Source organism: Rhinopithecus roxellana, chromosome 18 (assembly GCF_007565055.1).
Source record: "Rhinopithecus roxellana isolate Shanxi Qingling chromosome 18, ASM756505v1, whole genome shotgun sequence".
In the NCBI taxonomy this organism is placed as follows: domain Eukaryota; kingdom Metazoa; phylum Chordata; class Mammalia; order Primates; family Cercopithecidae; genus Rhinopithecus; species Rhinopithecus roxellana.
Window position 1 is genome coordinate 56754249 of NC_044566.1, and position 22446 is coordinate 56776694.

The 22446-nt window shown below is 45.4% G+C and overlaps 1 long non-coding RNA gene across 1 annotated transcript; it reads right to left on the reverse strand.

Annotated features, from left to right (window-relative positions):
• Positions 1-3153: 3153 nt before the first annotated feature.
• On the reverse strand, positions 3154-4670 carry LOC104677949. The gene is made up of 2 exons (XR_750110.2): positions 4591-4670; positions 3154-3415 (listed from the first exon to the last, which is right to left on the reverse strand). It is a non-coding gene; the product is annotated as an uncharacterized LOC104677949 (long non-coding RNA).
• Between the last annotated feature and the right edge of the window lie 17776 nt (positions 4671-22446).

Below are 22446 nucleotides of genomic sequence, written 5' to 3' on the forward strand. Positions count from 1 at the left end.
TGTTGCAAATTCTTTCATGATCGTATTGGCCATTTGTATATTTTCTTTGGAGAAAGATCTATTCAGATTCTTTGTTCATTTTTAAATTGGGTTACTTGTCTTTATATTTTTGAGTTGTAAGAGTTATTTACATATTCCAAATGCAAGGTTTTTTTTAATCATATCTATGATATGCAAATATGTTCTTCCACTCTGTAGATTGCCTTTTTATTTTCTTGATACTATCATTTGTAGCACAAAAACTTTTAATTTTGATGTGGTCTAGTTTATCTGTTTTCTATTGTGACTTATACTTTTGGTGCCAGATGTAAAGAACCACTGCCTAATTCAAGGTCATGAAGATTTACTCCTATGTTTTCTTTCAAATAGTTTATGGTTTTAGCTCTTACATTTAAGTCTGTGATCCAATTGGGGGCTAATTTTGAATTTGAATCCCCTTTTCTGTCTCTTATAGACACTTGTGATAACACATAGGATCCACCCAGACCATCCAGGATGATCTCCCTATCCCAAAATCCTTAAATTTAATCACATCTGTAAAGTCCCTTTTGCCACATAAGGTGACATTCCCAGGCTCTGGGGATTAGGACACAGATATATTGTGAGGCCACTATTCAGCCAGTGACAATGACCTTGGTGAAAATAGTTTACCCACGGCTGGGTACAGCAGCAGAACTCAGAGGGCTGAGATGTGCCTGGGACCTGGGTTAGAAGACTCATTTGAGACTTGGCTATGAGGGAGATGTAGGGGAGGGAAACACCAACACTTAAGAATGGACTTGCATTAGGTTCCCCCTCTCTCTCTCCCTCCCCCTCCCTCTCGGGGGTACTGAAAAATCCCAAGATCTATAGTTCAAGGGCCAAAGAAGCAGGAGAGCCAATGGTGTAAGTCTCAGTCCAAATCTGAAGGCATAAGACGACCAATGTCCCAGCCTGAAGACCACCAGACAGACAGAGGAACGTCTCCTTCCTCAGGGCTTGGTTCTATTCAGGCCTTCAACGGACTGGATGAGGCCCACCCACACTGGGGAGAGCATCTGCTTTACTCACTCCACCAATTCAGTGTTCATCCCATCCAGAAACACTCCCACAAATACACTCAGAATGGTGTCTGACCAGATATCAAGGCAAGTTGACACATAAAATTAACCACCACAGAGCTAAAACCAAACCAAGCCAAACAAAACAGGTAGCTGACAGGAAGAGGAAGAATGGCCAGTCAGAAAACGCAGAGGGAACAGGAGAGGATGGTGTCAGGAAGCTCAAAAGAGGGGCAGATTCAACAAGGGACTGTCAGCATCATTAGGTATCACCACGAAGACAAGAAATGGACTGAAAAGCTCCCTCTGCCTTGGGCATGGGGCACAACATTTGTTTGGAGAAAAATGGGCTAATCTGGAGAAATCGTGATAATTTGATCTTGCCTTTTCTGGGGTTAGTTTTCATTCTGCCTTTTAAAAAATGAAGCCATTCTCCCAGTGTTTAGTTTTATCCTCCTTTCTCTGTCTTCCTTACTAGGTTTCTCTCTCCTCTTCTCCAGGTGCTCTTCCCTGTGCTGTGATGGTTTGTGCTGTACTTTCACGTTCTTCTGCCTCTTTGTTCTCCACTCGCTTCACTCCAGCCCCTTTTACTCACCCACCCTGCTTTCCTCTGTTCTCTCTCATTGTGATCAGCAGAAGCTGCTCCCTGGGAATCTGAGACCCTCTTCTAAGCAAGAGCTCAAGACACCACAGTGAGGCCCCCAGAGTCCTCATCTCCCTCTGGAGGGGAAGGCAGGGGACAAAGAAGAGAAGCAGCCCCAGTCCAGCCCGGCTTGTACCCGACACAGAAAGGGCAGCAACCTTCATCAGCCCAGAGGCTGCCAAATCCTAGAAACACATCTGAGTCTGCCTTTGTGAAAGAAAATGATCCTCATGCAGGCAGGTGGTACTATTTTGGAGAACATTTTTATGTGCAATTTAGAGTGCACATTCTACACACAGCTCAGACAGAAATAATCAGTTTAATGTGTGTCTGCACTGTCATGTGGTCAAGCTTTAGGTGAGAGCAGATTTACACACTGAAATCAAAAGGAAATAGCAGGAGCCGTCTTCTGCTACATTCCATGACAATAAATGGTCATGCGACGGAGGGCTGCCAACTCGACTCTCCTCTCCTTTTATTCCTTCCCAGAAAGTCCTTGCGTTTGAAAGAAAATTAGTTTCCAAGGTGCTTGAGTGCATCTGTTAAATATTGATTGTTATTAACAGGGGGTACATGTAAACAAAGGCTACATAAACAGAAAGATGCCTGGCAGCGAGGAACAAGTATGCTTCTTGTCAGGTGGTTTTCCTTAAAACAAAGCGTAAGGAAGTTTATAGGAATTCTCGAGTGGGTGTTTTTGTTCAAGAAGATGTCCTGTTTCTCTGATGTCAGCTACAGACAGTCTCGGTCAAATCAAGGAGCTTCATGTTTACAGCACTGGGCATTTGTCACTGTGTGTTGTCATTAAGGAAAAAGGAGTTTGCTTGCAAAGGGGCTGGTATAGTTGAGAAATAACAGTGAAAGAACATGGTTCCCAGCATCCTTTTCACAAAGTTCACCCTCCAAATGAAAGAACTGAAGATGATTTTTAAAATGCACACACCATGGAAAGCATGTGAGTGCCAATACATCAGGCGGTTAGAAGCCCCTAAGTCAAGCCAGAGGCAGATCTACATACGGGGTAATATTCAAAATATGCATGTGTCACCCTTTGGCTCTCTGAAGTAATGAATCAGTGTGGACTTTGCAAAAGTAGCCGGGCCGAGGGTGCCGGATCGCCATGGTCAAAGACTGCAGAGTTGGAGAGAAGAAAGCTTGAGATGAAAGGGAAGCAGCTCCCTCTGAAATGAAATAATTGTGATAGAGGAATTGATTTTTTTTTTTTTTTTTAAGAAAAACAATGTTCTTCCTGCTGTGATGAATTTATTCTGGAGGTTTGAAAGGAAATGTGTCCCCCCGAGAGCACGAGGACCCTGAGTCTGGAGGGTGAAGTCCGCGATTTCAGCACATGTGTTCTCATTTATCAAGGGGCGGTGCTCGGGTGTGAAGGGGGAAAATACCAAGGGTGAAAAGATTCAAGGGGATCAAATTATTTTTCCATTTGTCTCAGAAAAAAAGAAAGAAAGGAAATAAAAGAGGGAAGGAAAATCATTTCATTATGTGGCAACCAAACGCAACCAGGGGTGGCAACCAGAGGTAGCATGTAAGTAGCAACTTTATTCTTCAGAGCAGCTCACTCTAGGGTGTCCTGAGTTTTCCAGGGTGCAGTCTGTGACTGTGGAATTTGAAAACAGCAGAAGCACGAGAACAGAAGTTGTATGGATGTCTAGAGTTGTCGTCTCTCGAATGCCCTCTGCGGTGAAGATCCTCCTAGTGCCACCTGGATGAATCACTTCCAGGGGAAGGTGGAAAAAGAAAACTATTAAACTGAACATTGACTTCCATGCTAGACATTTTATATGCATTTCTTTCCCTCTGAATAAAGTCTGCAAAATAGGTATGATTTTCCCCTTTCTAGAGATAAGCTGAAAGTTTCAATTATCTTATGGGCCCTGTTCAAAGAGGCCCAGCCAGCAGTGGAGGGGAGATGGAGCGAGCCAGCAGTGGAGGGGAGATGGAGCGAGCCAGCAGTGGAGGGGAGATGGAGCGAGCCAGCAGTGGAGGGGAGATGGAGCGAGCCAGCAGTGGAGGGGAGATGGAGCGAGCCAGCAGTGGAGGGGAGATGGAGCCTGTCTGCCATCAGCACCAAGTCCTGTTTAGTTATTCCATTCTACCTTCCCAAGGTGTCCCTGACATGTTAGCTGGAGTTCTGAAGGTCCACTTAGCAATACAGGATAAAGGCCACAAGGATCTCCCTCCCTCCATCGCTTAAATGCTATTTTTATGTATTTATTTATTTTTGAGACAGGGTCTCACTCTGTCACCCAGGCTGGAGTACAGTGACGTGATCATAGCTAGTGAGCAGCCTCAATCTCCTGGACTAAAGCCATCCTCTAGCCTCAGCCTCCTGATTAGCTGGGAGTGCAGGCATGTACCACCGTGCCCAGCTAATTTTTTTATTCTATTTTATTTTATTTTTGTAGAGATGGGAGTCTTGCTGTTTCCCAGGCTGGTCTTGAACTCCTGGCCTCAAGCAATCCTCCCATCTCAAAATCCCAAAGTGCTGAGATTATAGGTGTGAGCCACGCACCCAGCTTTAAATGCTATTAAACAAGGGAAATCAGTAGGTTGGGTGGATGTACTCAAAGGGCAGGAATGAGAACACCACACTGAGACTCATTTGGGGAACGGGAACTGTGCCTTCCAGTCACCGTGGGGTAAGGCAGAATGCAACGAGTCCTAAGGGCCCCCTAACACATCCAGTATATGATGGGGAGAACAGTTACTCATCAGCACTGGGGATTAACAAGGTCTCATCCGCTGGTCTGGTCGCTTGGCTGTGCTGTGACACCTGACACTGGCTGATGATCAGAGGCTTTGCCAGCTTTAGAACACACCTATGTGGGAAAGCCTTGGGCTCTGAACCTGATTCACTTCCCAGGGGCCCTTCAAAGGGTTAACATTGACCTTCCCCATCCAGGCCCTTACCATGGGGCCACAGCCTTATTCTAGGAACTTGGTCCCACACCCTCCACCCTCCGCCCTCCGCCCTCCGCCCTCCGCCCTCCGCCCTCCGCCCTCCGCCCTCTGTGAGCCTTTCTCGCTCAGGCTTCTCCACAGAGGGACATTCATGCAATTCCTGTTGGTCATCACCACATTCCAGAATTCCTCTGTGGTCACAGATTGGGCCTCACCTTGACCCTGAGTGCTAGTGCTGGGCTGCAGAGAGTTGAAATCTGTCCCCAGATTCCCTGTAGTTCAGGGGAGAGAGAGGGATGGAGCTGTCCCAAGTCCAGGCCTCTGCAGTTTTTTGAAACCCGACCCCCTGCTTTTCTTTGAAGTTTAAATGCGGACCTATTGTTTTCTCCTGATAATAATAAACAGGGTCAGGAGAGAGGAAGGCAGATGAGGAAAGAGGAGGAGGGCAGGCAGCAGTCTTGTCAAGTAAAATTACCCCAACTCTGCCTTTGAAGGGGCGCAGACTTGGTTCTGCGGTCAGCATGAGAGTGAGGGGGCTGGCCAGGCAGGGTGGAATTTGCAAAGAAATCAAGGGTCCTGAAATGTGGCCACCGAGGGAAAAGGGATACGCAGCCATCCAGTAGGACTGGCCATGGTCCTACCGGACATGCCAGGGCAGCCTGGGCTCTGGCCACAAATGTGACCTTCCAGTCCCTCTCATTGCCTGTTCACTGCCCCCAGGAGGTGTCCTCAGCCTCCAGTGAGTGGCCCCAAACCATGAGCTGGTTTGGTCTAAAACCCTTCCCTCCCCTTAAAATGGCAGAAACAAATGTTTGGAAACAAAGGTGAATTGAGAGTGACAGCTCGTGACCTGGCTGTGGTGCGTGTCGAGGCAGTTAGTCCACGTGGCCACCGGACACTGTGCCATCGGGCCAGGGTTGACTCCTGCAGACTGTGACTCTGAGAAGCAGCCCGAACTGCCCACCTCTGATCAGAGACAGGCTCTCCCCACAGCATGAGTGTTTCTGTTGCCTGAGGACCCACAGGCCCCGTGGCACTGCTCCTAGCACAGGAAAAGCAGACAGAATGTGTGCGGGGTGAGAGCCCACAGCAAGGTGGAAGCCCTTTCCTCAATCCGAGGCCTCAGCAGAAGGCTCAGCAGTCCAGCAGTCTCAGTTTCCCATATTAAAACCATGGGAGTGGGCCAGTCGTGGTGGCTCATGCCTGTAATCCCAGCACTTTGGGAGGCCGAGGTGGGTGGAATACTGAGGTCAGGCGCTCCTGACCAACATGATGAAACCCCGTCTCTACTAAATACAAAAATTAGCCAGGTATGATGGTGGGCGCCTATAATCCCAGCTACTCAGAAGTCTGAGGCACGAGAATCACTTGAACCTGGGAAGCAGAGGTTGCAGTAAGCCAAGTTTGCGCCACTGCACTCCAGCTTGGGTGACAGAGTAAGACTCCATCTCAAAAACAAAAACAAAAACCATGGGAGGGAGTGAGAGGCAGACTCAGGTTCAAGGCTGCAGCCCCCATCCCTGTCCCTTACCATGCAAGGCACCTGCAGCTGTTCTCCTTTGAAGTAGACATGGGTACTACTTACTGGCTCTGGGGCTGATGGGAGGATTCAATGAGGCAACATATGCAACCATTTGAACAGTCCATCGCCTTCCAATTATTAGCTGTCATGATTCAGCTGAAAATCAACCAAGGAGATCTGCAGAGGGGCCAGTGTTGCCCAGAGCCCGTTGATGGAAAGTCTGGGATTTGAACCCTTGTCTCTCTGGGTAGGCAGCTTTCAGGATGGCTCTGATCATTCTGGCCTCCTGGAATTCACACCCTGGGTAATCCCTCCCCCATATTGTATCCATAGATTCAGCAGAAGTGACCATACGTCCTGTCCACAGTTAGGTGGCAAGAGCCTGTGGCTTTCATCTCGGGCTCTCCAGCTTGGTCATTTGCCCTTGCCCAGAGAGGCTGGCCACCATGCCCGAGGACACGCAGGCCACCTACGGGGAGGCCCAGGTGGTGAGGAGCCAAGGTCTCTGCATTGCCAGCGAGGAACTGAGGCCAGGCAGCAGCTGTGAGCCTGCTGGAAGCAGAGCTCTGGTGTGGCAGCCAGGCTCAGCCAACAGCCCGCCTGGAACCCAGCTGAGCCTCCGGTTCCCATCCCGCAGAAACCGCGAGAATAAACTGCGAGGTTTGGGGAAATTTGTTACATAGTCATAGACAAATACGTCTGTCTTTACATCACACCCTTCAACACGATTTTTCATTTTATTTACTGTTTCAGCGAATATTTACTGAGTACCTGCAATCCGCGCCAGGCCTCGAGTTCAGGGATCCGCAGAAGGCAGGGCCCGGGGGTGGGGAGGTGAGGGTGTGGAGGGGTGGGGGAGTGGGGGTGTGTGGAGTGGTTGGGGGGTGTGGGGGGGGTGGTAGGGAGTGGGGGGGTGGTAGGGAGTGGGGGGGGGTGGGGATGGGTTTGCAGGCGCCAGCGCGGGAGGGGCCAGAAAGGGAACCAGAAGTCTTCGGGGAACTAAAGCCTAAAAGAGGAGTGGAGAAGGCCGTGGGCACAAAGGGCGTGGAGAGAGAAGAAGCAGAGGGGCATGGGGCGATTCAGAGCCATTAGGAGGGGTGGGTGGGAGACTGGTGGGCTGAGTGTGAGCAGACAAAGGGCTGCTGCAGCTCTCACCAAATGTGTGCAGCCATTGGGCCCCACAGCTTCTGGGAGCTCCATGTGCGGACTGGACGCCCCGGAGCTGATTGTCATCAGGTTCACAGGAGAAGGACCCTGGGAAGAGGGACCGTTCGTTTCCTGGAACTGCGGTAAGAACGTACCACAGACTCGGGGCGGGGGGCGGGGGTGGGCAGAACTACAGAAATGTATTGTCTCACGATTCTAGAGGCCGAAGTTCAAGGTCAACATGGGGACAGGGTTGGTTTCTTGCAGGCCTTCTCCCAGCCTCTGGGGGTTTCCCCAGAAGCTTTGCTTTCCTCCGCCTCTGCATCACCCACTCTTTGCCTTCATCTGCACCTGTCTCTCTGTGTCCGCATTTCCCCTTTATAAGGACACTGGTCACAATGGATTAGACTCATTATGGTGACTTTACCTAAACTCGATCACCTCTCTAAAGATCTTATCTGCAAATAAGAGCCTATTCTCAGGTCCTGGGGGTTAGGAATCTAGCATAGCTTTTGGGGTGGGAGGGACTGGGGACACAGTTTACCCATAGCAGGGACGTGGCAGGGGTAAGCTGAGGGAAGTCTTTTAGGATCACCCAGAGGTTCATGAATCATTGCAGTCTCCGGATAGCTTTTACAATGTGCCCCGTGCCATTAAGGAGGCAGAATCGAAGCAATTCCGCTGGTGTCAGAGGAAGAAGCTACCCTATTCTCCCTGTGTCGGTGCCAGCAAAAACACGGCCCATCTTTCCCTGGAGCCATAGGTGGGGTTGTCTTCAGTAGTGTATCAGGTGGCTGAGGCTGCCATAACCCACAAGCCAAATACCACAAACTGGGTGGCAGGGGTCGACAGAAGCATATCTCCCCACAGTTCTGGAGGCCAGAAGTCCAAGGTGAAGGTGTCTGCAGGGTCAGTGTCTCCTAAGGCGCCTCTCCTTGGCTCGCAGACACCTGCCTTCCCGCTGGACTGGAATAAGTCAAATAATTGACCTCATTGAACTCAATTTTGTCCTTAAAGCCCTTATTTCCAAATAGTTACATTCTGAGGTACTGGAGCTTGGGACTTCAAAATATTAATTTTGGGAAGTGGGATACAATTTAGCCAATACCAACTAGCTACAGAGAAAGTCAGTGTTCTTATTGAGGATCAGCTGAGTTGGTCTTGAAGTTGAGCAGAAGAGTGGATTTCCCCAGGTGGCTGTGGGGAGACTTCCAGATGAAGGTGTCTTAAATCCACGCCAGCCTGGAAGTCTCCGGGCCTTATAGGCCCAGTGCAGCAGCTCATTGTTCCTTGGCTGCAGGCTCTCCCCTCGTCCCCAGGTCTGTGGGGATTGCTCTGGGCAGGCTGTTCTGTCTCCCCTGTCACGGTGGACTGGCTGCCCACCCCTTGGGGGCCGAGCAGAGTGGACTTCTGTTTTGACTATTCGTTTTCTCACATTTTCCCTTTAAACGTAGACTGTCTTCTCTCTCCCTTTCTTATTTTTGTTTCTAACCCCCTCTGTTCCTCTTCGATGTAATTTTAAAGTGAAAACACATGGCTGCAAACCCAGGTCTCTCCATTTACTCAGCTGTACCTACTTATTCAATTTAAACTGGAAGGCCAGTTTACAAACTTTCAAAAATAAGTCCTGGGCCATGAGGAGAACTGTATAAACACAGGTCTAATTTCATTTCTACTTGTTGCATGTTTTTTCTCCCTCTCTTGCAAATGACCTTCCTAGTTTAAAAGCCAGAACATGTGTGCGTACACACATATGCACACACACATTTTCTTTCTGGAAGTTTCTTGATTTCTAATTCTGTGACAAAATAAACAGGACTTGAACGGAAAAGGAGAATTTTCAAGAGATGGTTTCCAGCAAACTGTCAATTAACATTAGTGACATCATTCAACACAATATCAGTTTAAAGGGCTTTAGGACAGAGTGTTTGGTTATTAGAAAAATGGCTGAGTTCTGCTTTTCTCCAAGAAAGACACATATACGCTAGTTTGTCTAACTGTTGATCCTAATCCTCTTTCACTTTACAAAGGAAAATGCAGCTAGCTTCAGAAAATAGGATGAAGAACATATTTCTGACAGCCCAACTGTTCATATTTTGGTACGAAGGAACAAATATGAGAACATTAGCTAACCCTGAAAAGCCCTGTAAATAAATTCAACTTGCTTTATTTTATCCTACAATAACCAATACTATAGTCATAGATGTTTTTTATTTGACCCAACTCAGTCACACCGCATTTTGACTTCACAGTTCCGGCACACACAGAATCATCCAGAAGAGTCACTGAACTATCAGGTATTCATTCCTTGCTATTCACAGGGCTCAGGACTACACATTTTCATGTTTCGTATATGACCCTCCCAAAATGCTTGTTTAGGAACCTGCCCAACATCACCTTAGTAGGTAAGGGGTAGAAAATTCAAAACCACGTCTTATGAAGACAAAGGCAGTGCTCTTCCTCTCAACTGGGAGGTTCGAACAAGTGTGAGGGCTTGTCACATTTTCAGATGTCACAAATGAACCTACATAAAGCCATACTTTTGTTATGAACTGAATCGCGTGTCCTTGGAATTTATATGTTGAAGCCCTACCCCCTGCATTGCAGCTGTATTTGGAGGGAGGGCCTTTGGAGAGTTAATGAAGATTAAACGAGGTCAAAAGAGTGGAGCCCTAATAAGATAGGGCTGTGGCCTTATAAGCAGAAGAAGAGAGACCAGGGACCTCCCTCCCTACTCCCTTCCTCTCCCTTCTACTCCACTCCCACACAGGAAGATGCCGTGTGAGAACACAATGAGAAGGTGCTTTGGCCAGGTGTAGTGGCTCCCGCCTGTAATCCCAAAATTTTGGGAGGCCAAGGTGGGTGGCTCACTTGAGGTCAGGGGTTCGACACCAGCCTGGGCAATGTGATAAAACCTCATCTCTACTAAAAATACAAAAGTGAGCCGAGTGTGGTGGCGCATGCCTATAATCCCAGCTCCTTGGGAGGCTGAGGCAGGAGAATCACTTGAACCCGGGAGGTGGAGGCTGCAGTGAGCCAAGATCACACCACTGCACTCCAGTCTGGGCAACAGAGAGAGACTTCGTCTCAAGAAAATAAATAAAATAAAATGACAAAAAAAAAAAAAAAAAAAAAAAAGAAGGTGCCTTCTGCAATCCAAGGAGAGAGTCCTCACTAGAAACCAACCCTGACAGCACTTTGACCGTGGACTTCTAGTCTCTAGAACTATGAGGAAATAAATTCTGTTGTGTAAGCCACCCATCTGTGATATTTTCTTATGGCAGCCAAGCAGACTAATACAATTGTGTTGGGGGGTCTTGGCTGGGGGCTGCTTTCCTAGTTTTATGTCCCCTTGAAAAAACCAGACTTTTGCCCTTACTAGCATCCTATGTTTTACTCTGTGCAGGAGCCATTATGACAAAACCTGGAGACGTTCTTGAACTTAGGATTTTATGGAAGAAATGAAACATTAGATGATTGGACCCATATTGGAAATGAAAACCATAATACCCTGGGAAAAAAACAAAACAAAACAAAACAAAACACTATTAGTGAAACAGGAAAATTATAAAATTAACTTCTGTTTTCTACTTGATTTAAAAACTAGTGAAAACCTTCCAAGAGGTATGACTTAGGGTGTTACTCTGATGAAAACTAAATTCTGCCCATCCTCAGCCTCTTATAAGGCCACCCCCCTCACCCTCTGGACCCTGTCCTATTTTGCATATTGCAACAGCAGTTTGTATATCTGCATTTTTAAAAAAGAAATTAGTCTGTAGATGTGCAATTGTTGGGATTCATTTTCAGGACATCCTGTTATCAATATTTCTAAAGAGACTTCTTCCTTGCTGTATTTTCTTATAAACATTTGAGGTTGGTTGTTGACGATCTCCTTCTCCGTCGGCTGGACAGTTCTTCGATCATCCCAGTTGGTTCTCTGTGTCACCTCCCCAGCTCTTCAGCAGAAGAGCAATTGCTAATGGAATCCACAAGGAAACGAATTCCGTGTTTGAGCCAGAGCCCTCCCTGTGTGGTATTATTTCACATCCCTCCAGCTGCGGGCATCCGGGGGTGTTATTTAAAAAGTAAAACAAAACAAAAACCATTCTGTGCCTGTTCTTATATGGGCTACCCCGTAATGAAGTTCAGAAAGATAGCTGTTCACCATTAATCCTGACTGCCTTCCAAACAGCTGCAGAAAACGTAAGCCGGCTCTGCCAACACTGACTCATCGAGTGCTTCCCTCTTCCTGCGAGGACTTCCTTTGGTACACAGGGACCTCTGTCCTCTAGTTCTTGGTTTAGTAACAACTAGAAACAAAAACAAGCTTAAGCAGGTTAGGAGGTAACATCTCAAGTGCAACATGGAAGAAGTTTTTCGTGAGTTTACTACTATACTATTTTTTTTTTTTTTTGCCTAAGCAAAACTTATGTATAATAAATGGCAAAAGTGGCCAGGCACAGTGGCTCATGCCTGTAATTCCAACACTTTGGAAGCCGAGGTAGGAGGTCTGCTTGAGGCCAGGAGTTGGAGACCAGCCTGTGCCACATAGTGAGACCCCGTTTCTACAGAAAAATAAAAAATATATTAGCTGGGTGTGGTGGTGCGTGCCTGTCATCCCAACTGCTCTGGAGACTGAGGCAAGAGGATCACTTGAGCCCAAGAGTTCAAGGCTACAGTGAGCTATGATTGTGCTACTGCCCTCCAGCCTGAGTGACAGAGCAAGACCCTGTCAAAAGAAAGAAAGAGAGACGGAGAGAGAGAGAGAGAAGAAGGAAGGAAGGAAGGAAGGAAGGAAATAAATACTGAAACTATTTATTTGTTACTAATAAACAATGTGTAATTGGGGATCTAGCAAGTGTTGTTATGGTTTTAGGAATGGATATTGTGGAAGTAGATTCCTCATTGACAATCTGAGGTCTCATTGATCCCAGGACAACTGGGCAGCCTGAGACTTGTAGTAGTCAGGGTTCTCTAGAGGGACAGAACTAACAGGAAAGATGTATATATATGTATATATATATAATTTTTTTTTGAGACAGAGTCTCACTCTGTCACCTAGGCTGGAGTGCAGTGGTGCCATCTTGGCTCACTGCAACCTCCACCTCCTGGGTTCAAGCGGTTCTCCTGCCTCAGCCTCCTGAGTAGTGGGGATTACAGGTGCCTGCCACCATGCCCAGGTAATTTTTGTATTTTTGGTAAAGACAGGATTTTACCATGTTGGCCAGGTTGGTCTCACTATCCTGATTTCAGGTGTTCCGCCCACCTTGGCCTCCCAAAGTGCTGAGATTACAGGCATGAGCCACTGCACCCAGCTGAGGATAGACGTATACATGAAAGGGAGCTTCTTAAGGAGAACGTACTCACACGATCACAAGGTAAAGTCCCACAGTAGGCCGTCAGCGATCTGAGGCGCAAGGAAGCCAGTGGTGGATCAGTCCGAGTCCCAAAACCTCAGAAGTAGGGAAGCCTTCAGTCTGTGGCCGAAGGCTCCAGAGTCCCTGGCAAATTACTGTTGTAAATCCAAGAGTCCAAAAACTGAAGCACTTGGAGTCAGATGTTTGAGGGCTTCCTAGTATCCAGCACGGGAGAAAGATGGAGGCTGGAAGACTCAGCAAGTCTACTCTTCCATCTTCTTGTACCTGCTTTATCCTAGCCACGCTGGCAGCTGATTAGATGGTGCCCACCCAGACTGAGGTTGGGACCGCCTCTCCCGCTCCACTGACTCAAATGTTAATCTCCGTTGGCAACACCCAACACACCCAGACAATACTTTGCATCCTTCAGTCCAATCAAGTTGACACAGTATTAACCATCACAGACCTGATCCTTTTTCCTCACTGGATCAACCACCTTAAACTGAACAAAGTTCCAAGAAAAGATATTTGTATTTGAACTCTTTAGGGTCTTTCTTTTACTTTTTTAAAATGAGTAAAATAAAAACAAAATATAATGCCATTCTTGCTATCAGCCCGGGGAAGAATAAGGGTTTAGGGCTTCTAAACCCTTCTGAGCAGGCTGGGTTCTGGCCGCCTGTAGATCATCAAGAAGCTGAATCTCCTTTATCAGCATCCCAGCAGACAACACAAGGACCCTAAAATGCTTTGTCACTGGTCACTACCTGCTTACAAGATACTATTCATTGTCCAGGACTTGGTTTCCACCTTTTGTTAACTCCCGATGTTAGACATTGTCATAATTGTTTGTTCAGTTTATTGTTTACGTTTACTTATGCACTTACCAAGTTCTTGCACAGGATTTCTTTTTGCAGCTCAGGTCTTTCTCTCTGTGATCCTTTTCCTTCTGCTTGAAGAATATTAAGTCCCTTTACAAAGGTCTGTTTTAGTTAGGCTCTATGGTTTTGTTTTGTTTTGAGATGGAGTTTTGCCCTTTTACCCAGGCTGGAGTGAAGTGATGAGATCTCAGCTCACTGCAACCTCTGTCCCCCCAGGCTCAAGCAATTCTCCTGCCTCAGCCTCCCAAGAAGCTGGGATTATAGGTACCCACCACCACGCCCAGCTAATTTTTGTGTTTTTAGTAGAGACGGGGTTTTGCTATGTTGACCAGGCTGGTCTCTAACTCCTGACCTCAGGTGATCCACCCACCTCGGCCTCCCAAAGTGCTGGGATTACAGGCGTGAGCCACCACGTCTGGCCAGCTCTCATTTTTATTTACCTGAAAATGTCTTTATTTCACTTTTATTCTTAAAAGACAATTTTGCTGTGAGTATAATATGATTAAAATATAACACACTACCTGTTCTTTTCTTCTCAAGTGCTTTAAAAATGTTATTCTTTTGCCTTCTGTTTCCATTGTGTTTCTTGTTGAGAGGTCAATTTTCTGTCTGATTGTATGGTTTATAGGGTGATCTGTCTTTGCTCTGTTAGAATCTTCTCTTTGTTTTAGAGGGTCTATATTACCACTGCAATGAATCTAGGTGTACATATGTTTTATTTATCCTGCTTGGGAATCATTATGTTTCCAGCATTTGAAGATTCAAGTCTTTTATCAGTTTTGAAAAATTCTGAGCCATTATATTATTGAATATTACTTTCTTTCCATTCTTTGGAATTCCAATCAGATATATGTAGAACTTTTCATTCTATCCTCCATGTCTTCATATTTTTCACCTTGTTGCTTGTATTCTAGGCAATTTCTTCAGATCTAAATATCAGTTCACTAATTCTTTCTTCAGCTGAGTCTAATCTGCTGTGTAACCCATTAAGCTCATGTCTTACTAATTGTATTTTTTATTTCCTGAAGTTTGCTTTGGTTAGTTTTGAAATCATCCTGGTCTTTTGAGATGGTATGTTCTTCTTTTTTCTAATATTTACTCATTTATATTTGTTTTAAATTCATTCTTTTATATTCGTTTTAAATTTATTTTTATATTAATTGTCTTTTCTTGTTTTCCTTTCCTTAAAAGTAACTGATATAGAAGTTAAGAATTACTTAGGCAGATAGCAAGGGCATGAGGGTCCTCTGTAAGGCTTTTTTTTTTTTTTTTTAAATAAAAAGCAGCCCCAAATCATTTTCTAACAAAGAGCAGCCTGCAAGCTAGGAGCTTGTATGGGTGAATGCCAGCAGGAACTATGGGCTAGACATGTTCAAGATGGCAGCTCCATCTTCTCTTCAGCCACCTGTACTGTAAAGGAGTGGACAAGATGACACTGATGAACTAGAAATCCAATTTGCATAAGAAGATTAGAGTGGGGTGACCAGCCTTCCCCATACGCTATGTAGACATCATACCTGATCAAACCAATCTGTGAGCCCTATGTAAATCAGACGCCACCTTCTCCAGCCTGCCTATAAAATCTGATACAGTCCACCACCTCCCGTCTTTTCAGACATCTCTCTCTCTCTTTCGCAAGGAACTGCTCTCCTCCCTCCTTTCTTCTATTAAACTTTCTTCTCCTTAACCCACCCACATGTGTCTGTGTCCTGAATTCTTTCTCAGAGCAGGACAACGAACCCCAGGGTATATACTCCAGACAGCGTAGCCACTTCATAACCAGTAGAATTTCAGAATATAAAAATACATATTAAAAGTATACAGCATATTAAACACAATTTTAATACATTTTGATATTTGTAGTTCTCATATTTGTAGTATTTAGGAGTCTAATTCAGCTGTTGATTACTTGTACTGATTTTTATTCCTAGAAGAATGTTTTTTCTCTCTTTCACTCTCTCTCTCCCCCAAGAGCTCATTTTCCATGCAAATTTAATCATGGAAAATTACTGAAGACTAAGGTCCATTTCTCCAAGGACAATTTGCATTTATTTTTTCCAGGTGCCCAAGGAAGTAACAAACTAGATCCACTTTAAATGGAAGCCTTGGCTTGAGGCTTTCAACATCACACAGATCATGGGCTGGGCTGTGATCATGAATTTTCAGTAGAGACTGTTCCCCTTCTCCACACAAAGCCAAAGAGAAACAAATTTGTTTACTTTTTTTTTTTTTCCCTAGTTCACTCTTATACCTTAAGAATAGCCTTTTAGGAATTCTGGCTTTATTGTGTGTTGATGGAGTGGGTGGGTGCAGGGGAGGCGGGTGGGCTCTGTTCCAACTCTTTAGTTTGGTGGGTCTAAGCTTATCTTTATTTCTCCACAGGGCTGTGGAAACAGGATTGGCAAATAGCCTTAGGGTAGTTTGAAGAATTTAGCTTTCAGAATTCACAGCTGAGCTTTGATAGCGGCCTGTTGTGAGCTCCCTTACATTCTCATGGGTTCTAACATTTTCAGGTGTTTTGTAATGGGATGGTTTGAGAATAGCGAAGCCTCCATATTGCCAAATAGCATCTAAATGGTTTGTTCTGATTCTTGCTAAATTGTTTATGTCTCTTTACTTGTGTTATACGTCCTTCTTTATAAACTTAAAATGCAGTCTACTCTGTTTTCCCAATATCCCCATGTCAGGATCCCACACGCCCATTCATTTACTTCGATAGTTTTCCCAATATCCCCATGTCAGGATCCCACACGCCCATTCATTTACTTCGATAGTTTTCCCAATATCCCCATGTCAGGATCCCACACGCCCATTCATTTACTTCGATAGTTTTCCCAATATCCCCATGTCAGGATCCCACACGCCCATTCATTTACTTCGATAGTTTTTCCTTCTAAACTTGTGCCCATTTTCTTCTTAGAACTTCGGGCCTGGATTTCTCATTACCTTATTTTATATGAGGAACAACTGGATTTCATTCCCAAACACCGACCATTTCCATATTTCCCTTTACCTTCTGGAGAAACCTGCCATGGATAATGCGACAATTATTTATCTTTCTCTCTGGTCTCTCTATGAACCAAATATTAACGCCCTTATAAAAATCTGCACCACACTTAACAAAAATCAGTGTAGACACTCACAGTCTTGATTTTGTACATAGATGTTTGAAGTTCTGTGAAACAAGGATTTTTAAAAAATCTTCCTCATTTACAGTTTATAACTGAGTGGTCTGGGCTTGCTTTTAGAAGAACTTATTATAGCCCCCTTGTCAAATCCAATAGGAAGATGGGTCTTCTCCTGTTAAGTAATGAATTGTGAGGCTTTTTTTGTTGAGGTCTCTCTAATAAGCAACAAATACTCTCCCAAAATAATTGGGGCTCCTGATGCCAGCGGGTTGTTCATTTTTTTCCAGTACCAATTTGTTTTGCTTCCAGGGGCAGAACTAAGGGTATGTTTGGAAATGACAATGAGGTAGAATTTTTTTTTCTGTACAAGAAAAGCAAGGCCAGGCACAGGGGCTCATGCCTGTAATCCCGGCACTTTGGGAAGCCCAGGCCGAGGTGGGCGGATCACTTGAACCCAGGAGTTTGAGACCAGCCTGGGCAACATGGTGAAATGCTGTCTATACAAAAAATATAAAACTTAACCAGGAGTGGTGGTGTGTGCCTGTGGTCCCAGCTAATCAGGAGGCTGAAGTGAGACATTCGCTTGAGCCCAGGAGGTTGAAGCTGCAGTGAGCTGAGATTGCACCACTGCCCTCCAGCTTGGCTGACAGAGTGAAACCCTGTCTCTTACCAAAAAATTTTTTTAAAAATAAACAACAAAAACAAGCAAAATATTTGAATCTGTCCGACAAAGGGGCAAGGTCTATCTGTGTTCTCTATCTCTTAAAAGTCCCAGAAAGGAGATTTCTGCTGGGAAGCCTGTAGGTCCATGTTAGTGATAGAGGAAGAGAACCCTCTATAACCAGAGAGACATGGTTTGTTTCCATCTTTGTTACAGTATATTAGTGAAATTTAAGAGTTAGGAAACAAACAACTGCCTACTTCAACACCAGCAGCTGCATTCTCTGACATTCATTTTTGAGTTCCTTAAGTGCTAATAAATACATTTAGGTTCGGGGACACAGCAGAAACCCTGCCTCTGGGAATCAGTCGTGCCTAGGGTGCTGCTCATATTCTGAGGGGTTGAAGTGGATACTAAGGATTGTCTGTTTTTAGAATTGTTCACACATCTCTTCTAGGATGTGTGTTGCAGTTCATTAAGAGTTAGGTGGGGGCTGGACACGGTGGCTGATGCTTGGAATCTCAGCACTTTGGGAGCCTGAGGCGGGCAGATCAGCTGAGGTCAGGAGTTCGAAACCAGAGTGGCCAACATGGTGAAACCCCAACTCCACTAAAAATACAAAAAAAATTAGCTGGGCATGGTGGGGGTGCCTGCAATCCCAGCTACTTAGGAGGCTGAGGGAGGAGAATTGTTTGAACCCAGCAGGCGGAGGTTGCAGTGAGTTGAGATTTCACTACCGTACTCCAGCCTGGGTGACACAGCGAGACTGTGTCTCAAAAAAAAAAAAAAAAAGAGTTAGGTGGGGCTGGGTATAGAGGGCTCACTCCTATAATCCCAGCACTTTGGGAGACACAGGATAGAGGATTGCTTGAGGCCAAGAGTTCAAGACCAGCCTGGGTAACATAGAGAGACCTTGTCTCTACAGGAAATTAAAAAAAAAAAAAAAAAATTAGCCGGGCATGGTGGTGCATGCCTGTAGTCCCAGCTATTCTGGAGGCTGAGGTGGGAGGATTGCTTGAGCCCAGGAGGTCGAGGCTGCAGTGAGCCAAGACTGGGCCACTCCACTCCAGCCTGAGTGACAGAGCAAGACCCTATTGAGAGGTGAAGCCAGCTGGACTTCTAGATTGGGTGAGGACTTGGAGAACTTTTCTGTTTTACAAGAGGATTGTAAAATGCACCGATCAGCATTCTGTAGTGAGGATTGTAAAACGCACCAATTAGCACTCTGTGGCTAGCTAGAGGTTTGTAAAATGTGTCAATCAGTGCTCTGTAAAAACACACCAATCAGCGCTCTGTGGCTAGCTACAGGTTTGTAAAATTGAACAATCAGTACTCTGTAAAATGGACCAATCAGCAGGACATGGGCAGGGACGAATAAGGAAATAAAAGTTGGCTACCCCCAGCCAGCTGCAGCAATCCGGGTCTCCTTCCATGCTATGGAAGCTTTGTTCTTTTGCTGTTAACAATTAATCTTGCTGCTACGCACTCTTTGGGTCCGTGTCACTTTTGAGAGCTGTAACACTCACCACGAAGGTCCACAGCTTTATTCTTGAAGTCAGCGAGACCACGAACCCACCAGAAGGAACAGAATCCGGACACACTATCTCAGAAAAAAAAAAAAAAGAAAAACACAGTGAGGTGGGTCCCAAACTGCCTCCTGAGGAGCACCCTGGCACTGCTTGCGGCATTCCCTGTGTGGCCAGAGCACCAACAGCAAAGTCACAGCACCCAAAGGTACGAGGTCACCTCTTCTCTACATTCATATCCTTTTCTTCTCTAACTTCCCATCCTTCATGTGTCAGCTTCTGGTCATCACCCCTTCCAGGAAGCCCACCCCAACCTGGGCAGAGATTCTCCACTTTGTGCCCCTGCACTCTGCCCACAGCCCTACCAGAGTGGCGATCACAATATCCATTGGCGTCCGGGATTCTGGCTTAACATGCAACATTTGAGAACCAGGTTATGGTACTTTTGTTGGTGTAATACTGATTTTTCAGAATTTCAATCTGAAGTCATATTCATTTATATCTTGATATGCAATTACATAAAATGAAGACATATGGTCGTTACATTCAAGCTGAACAAAGGTGCACGTGTTTAGAAAGGGCTCTGATCACAGCCCTTCTCAGTTTAAAACCCCTCCAAAAGATCTCCCTTGGATTCTCATTGTTTCTTCTGCTTATTCCTCTTTTTCATGTCTCCTCAAAGCAGTTTTGGGTTCCAGTGAAATTCTATCGACTGGAAAATCATTTAGAATGAGGGTGGAGTGGAAACAGACAGTAATGCAAACAGGATGGGGTATGGTGAGGGAATTAGAGGAGGGGATGGCAGCGAGGGGAAGGAGGGAAGGAGACAGGAGCCGGGGAGTTTCCCAGCCTAATTCCCGTATCTTCACCTGGAGCCAGACACGTCCCTTCTCCCACAGGTGGTTCTTTTCTCCTCTCATCCTCCATCCCCTTCTGTTTTCTTTCTAAGCTTAACGCCAGTCCCTGGAGCCTCCTTTCTCCTGGCCTGAGAAAATTTATTTCAGCCTGTACTGTCTTTCCCGATTATCCTACCTGGAGAAACACAGCTGTACTTTTAGCAAGAACAGAGACCAGGGACTAGTTTGGAATAGTTATTTTAGCTAGAGGTACACAGTTTGGACATGGCTTATTTTAAGATAAAATACAGTGTATTAGTATTAATGTGGCGATTTTGGGATCCCAGGATGTGATCCATGAAGTGAGAGACCTGCGTTGTCATTTTGCCTCTGTTTTGCCGTCACTCACTGCAGCAGTGATACTTGGCAAGGAAACCATGCGTGCGTTGTTGGGCTCCCCCGGTGAACTTGAGGGTTGTGCTTACTGCTTTGAACGTGGGGCTTCATACAGAACTTGGCAAACTGTCAAGACTTAAGACATAATTGCTGAATGAGTGAATGAATTAATGATGGGGGCGGCCTTCACGCTCAGTGAGGACACCTGTCAGGCTTCTCAACATTCATGAGAGATGGTGGCCCCCATTTCTTGTATTCATGATTTCTAAAACTTCCAGGTTTGACTGGGCACAGTGGCTCATGCCTGTAATCCCGGCACTTTGAGAGGCTGAGGAGAGCAGATCACTTGAGGTCAGGAATTTGAGACCAGCCTGGCCAACATGGTGAAACCCCCGTCTCTACCAAAAATAAAAAAATTAGCCAGGCATGGTGGTGGTGGTGGTGTGTACCTGTAATCCCCACTACTCAGGAGGCTGAGGCAGGAGAATCAGAGAATAGCTTGAACCTGGGAGGCAGAGGTTACAATGAGCCGAGACCATGACACTGCACTCCAGCCTGGGTGACAGAGCGAGAATCCATCTCAAAAAAAAAAAAAAAAAACCTTCCAGATTTGCCTCTACCACCACCATGGCAGACAGGCCTCTTCAGGCCTGTATGAGGGGAGTTTGTCTGCCCTCAAGTTCTTTGCAATGTGCCAACCTAGAGACAATTTATCAAGCTAGATTTCCAGAAGGCTGCAAATCTGGTCCTGCTCATTTAGCACTTCCCAGGGGTTGATGCAATGAGCTGCTTTCACATCGTATCCTTGAATTTTATCAAATGCTCTTTTGGGAAAGGTCACATAGAAACTGTTTGCACCTGTTGTAAAAGCATTGCTCGTTGATTTCTCAGTGTCTCATATATGATGATAAATTTATTTCAGAGTTGTGTGTATGTCCTTGGACAAGATATTTAACCTCTCTGGGCCTCAGTTCCTGTATGTGAACAACTGGAATGATAGTGTCTACTGTACATGGTTGTTGTGAGGATAAGAAATAATGTATTTAAGTCATATAATTGTGCCAGGTACCCGGTACCTAGTAGGGGTATTCAATAGCTTTTTTTTCTTTTCTTTCTTTCTTTTTTTTAAATTATTATTTAAGTTATAGGGTACATGTGCATAATGTGCAGGTTTGTTACATTTGTATACTTGTGCCATGTTGGTGTGCTGCACCCATCAACTCGTCAGCACCCATCAATTCGTCATTTATATCAGGTATAACTCCCAATGCGATCCCTCCCCCCTCCTCCCTCCCCATGATAGGCCCCGGTGTGTGATGTTCCCCTTCCCCAGTCCAAGTGATCTCATTGTTCAGTTCCCACCTATGAGTGAGAACATGCGGTGTTTGGTTTTCAGTTCTTGTGACAGTTTGCTAAGAATGATGGTTTCCAGCTGCATCCATGTCCCTACAAAGGACACAAACTCATCCTTTTTTATGGCTGCATAGTATTCCATGGTGTATATGTGCCACATTTTCTTAATCCAGTCTGTCACAGATGGACATTTGGGTTGATTCCAAGTCTTTGCTGTTGTGAATAGTGCCGCAATAAACATACGTGTGCATGTGTCTTTATAGCAGCATGATTTATAATCCTTTGGGTATATACCCAGTAGTGGGATGGCTGGGTCATATGGTACATCTAGTTCTAGATCCTTGAGGAATTGCCATACTGTTTTCCATAATGGTTGAACTAGTTTACAATCCCACCAACAGTGTAAAAGTGTTCCTATTTCTCCACATCCTCTCCAGCACCTGTTGTTGCCTGACTTTTGAATGATTGCCATTCTAACTGGTGTGAGATGGTATCTCATTGTGCTTTTGATTTGCATTTCTCTGATGGCCAGTGATGATGAGCATTTTTTCATGTGTCTGTTGGCTGTATGAATGTCTTCTTTTGAGAAATGTCTGTTCATATCCTTTGCTCACTTTTTGATGGGGTTGTTTGTTTTTTTCTTGTAAATTTGTTTGAGTTTTTTGTAGGTTCTGGATATCAGCCATTTGTCAGATGAGTAGATTGCAAAAATTTTCTCCCATTCTGTAGGTTGCCTGTTCACTCTGATGGTAGTTTCTTTTGCTGTGCAGAAGCTCTTTAGTTTAATTAGATCCCATTTGTCAATTTTGGCTTCAATAGCTTTTTTTCTTCTTCACTTTTTGAGATGGTGTACAATGGCACGCTCTTGATTCACTGCAACCTCCGCCTCCAAGAATCAAGTGATTCTCCTGCCTCAGCCTCCCAAGTAGCTGGGATTACAGGTGTGTGCCACCACGCCCGGCTAATTTGTTTTTGTATTTTTAGTAGAGATGGGTTTTCACCATGTTAGGCCAGGCTGGTCTCGAACCCCTGACCTCAAGT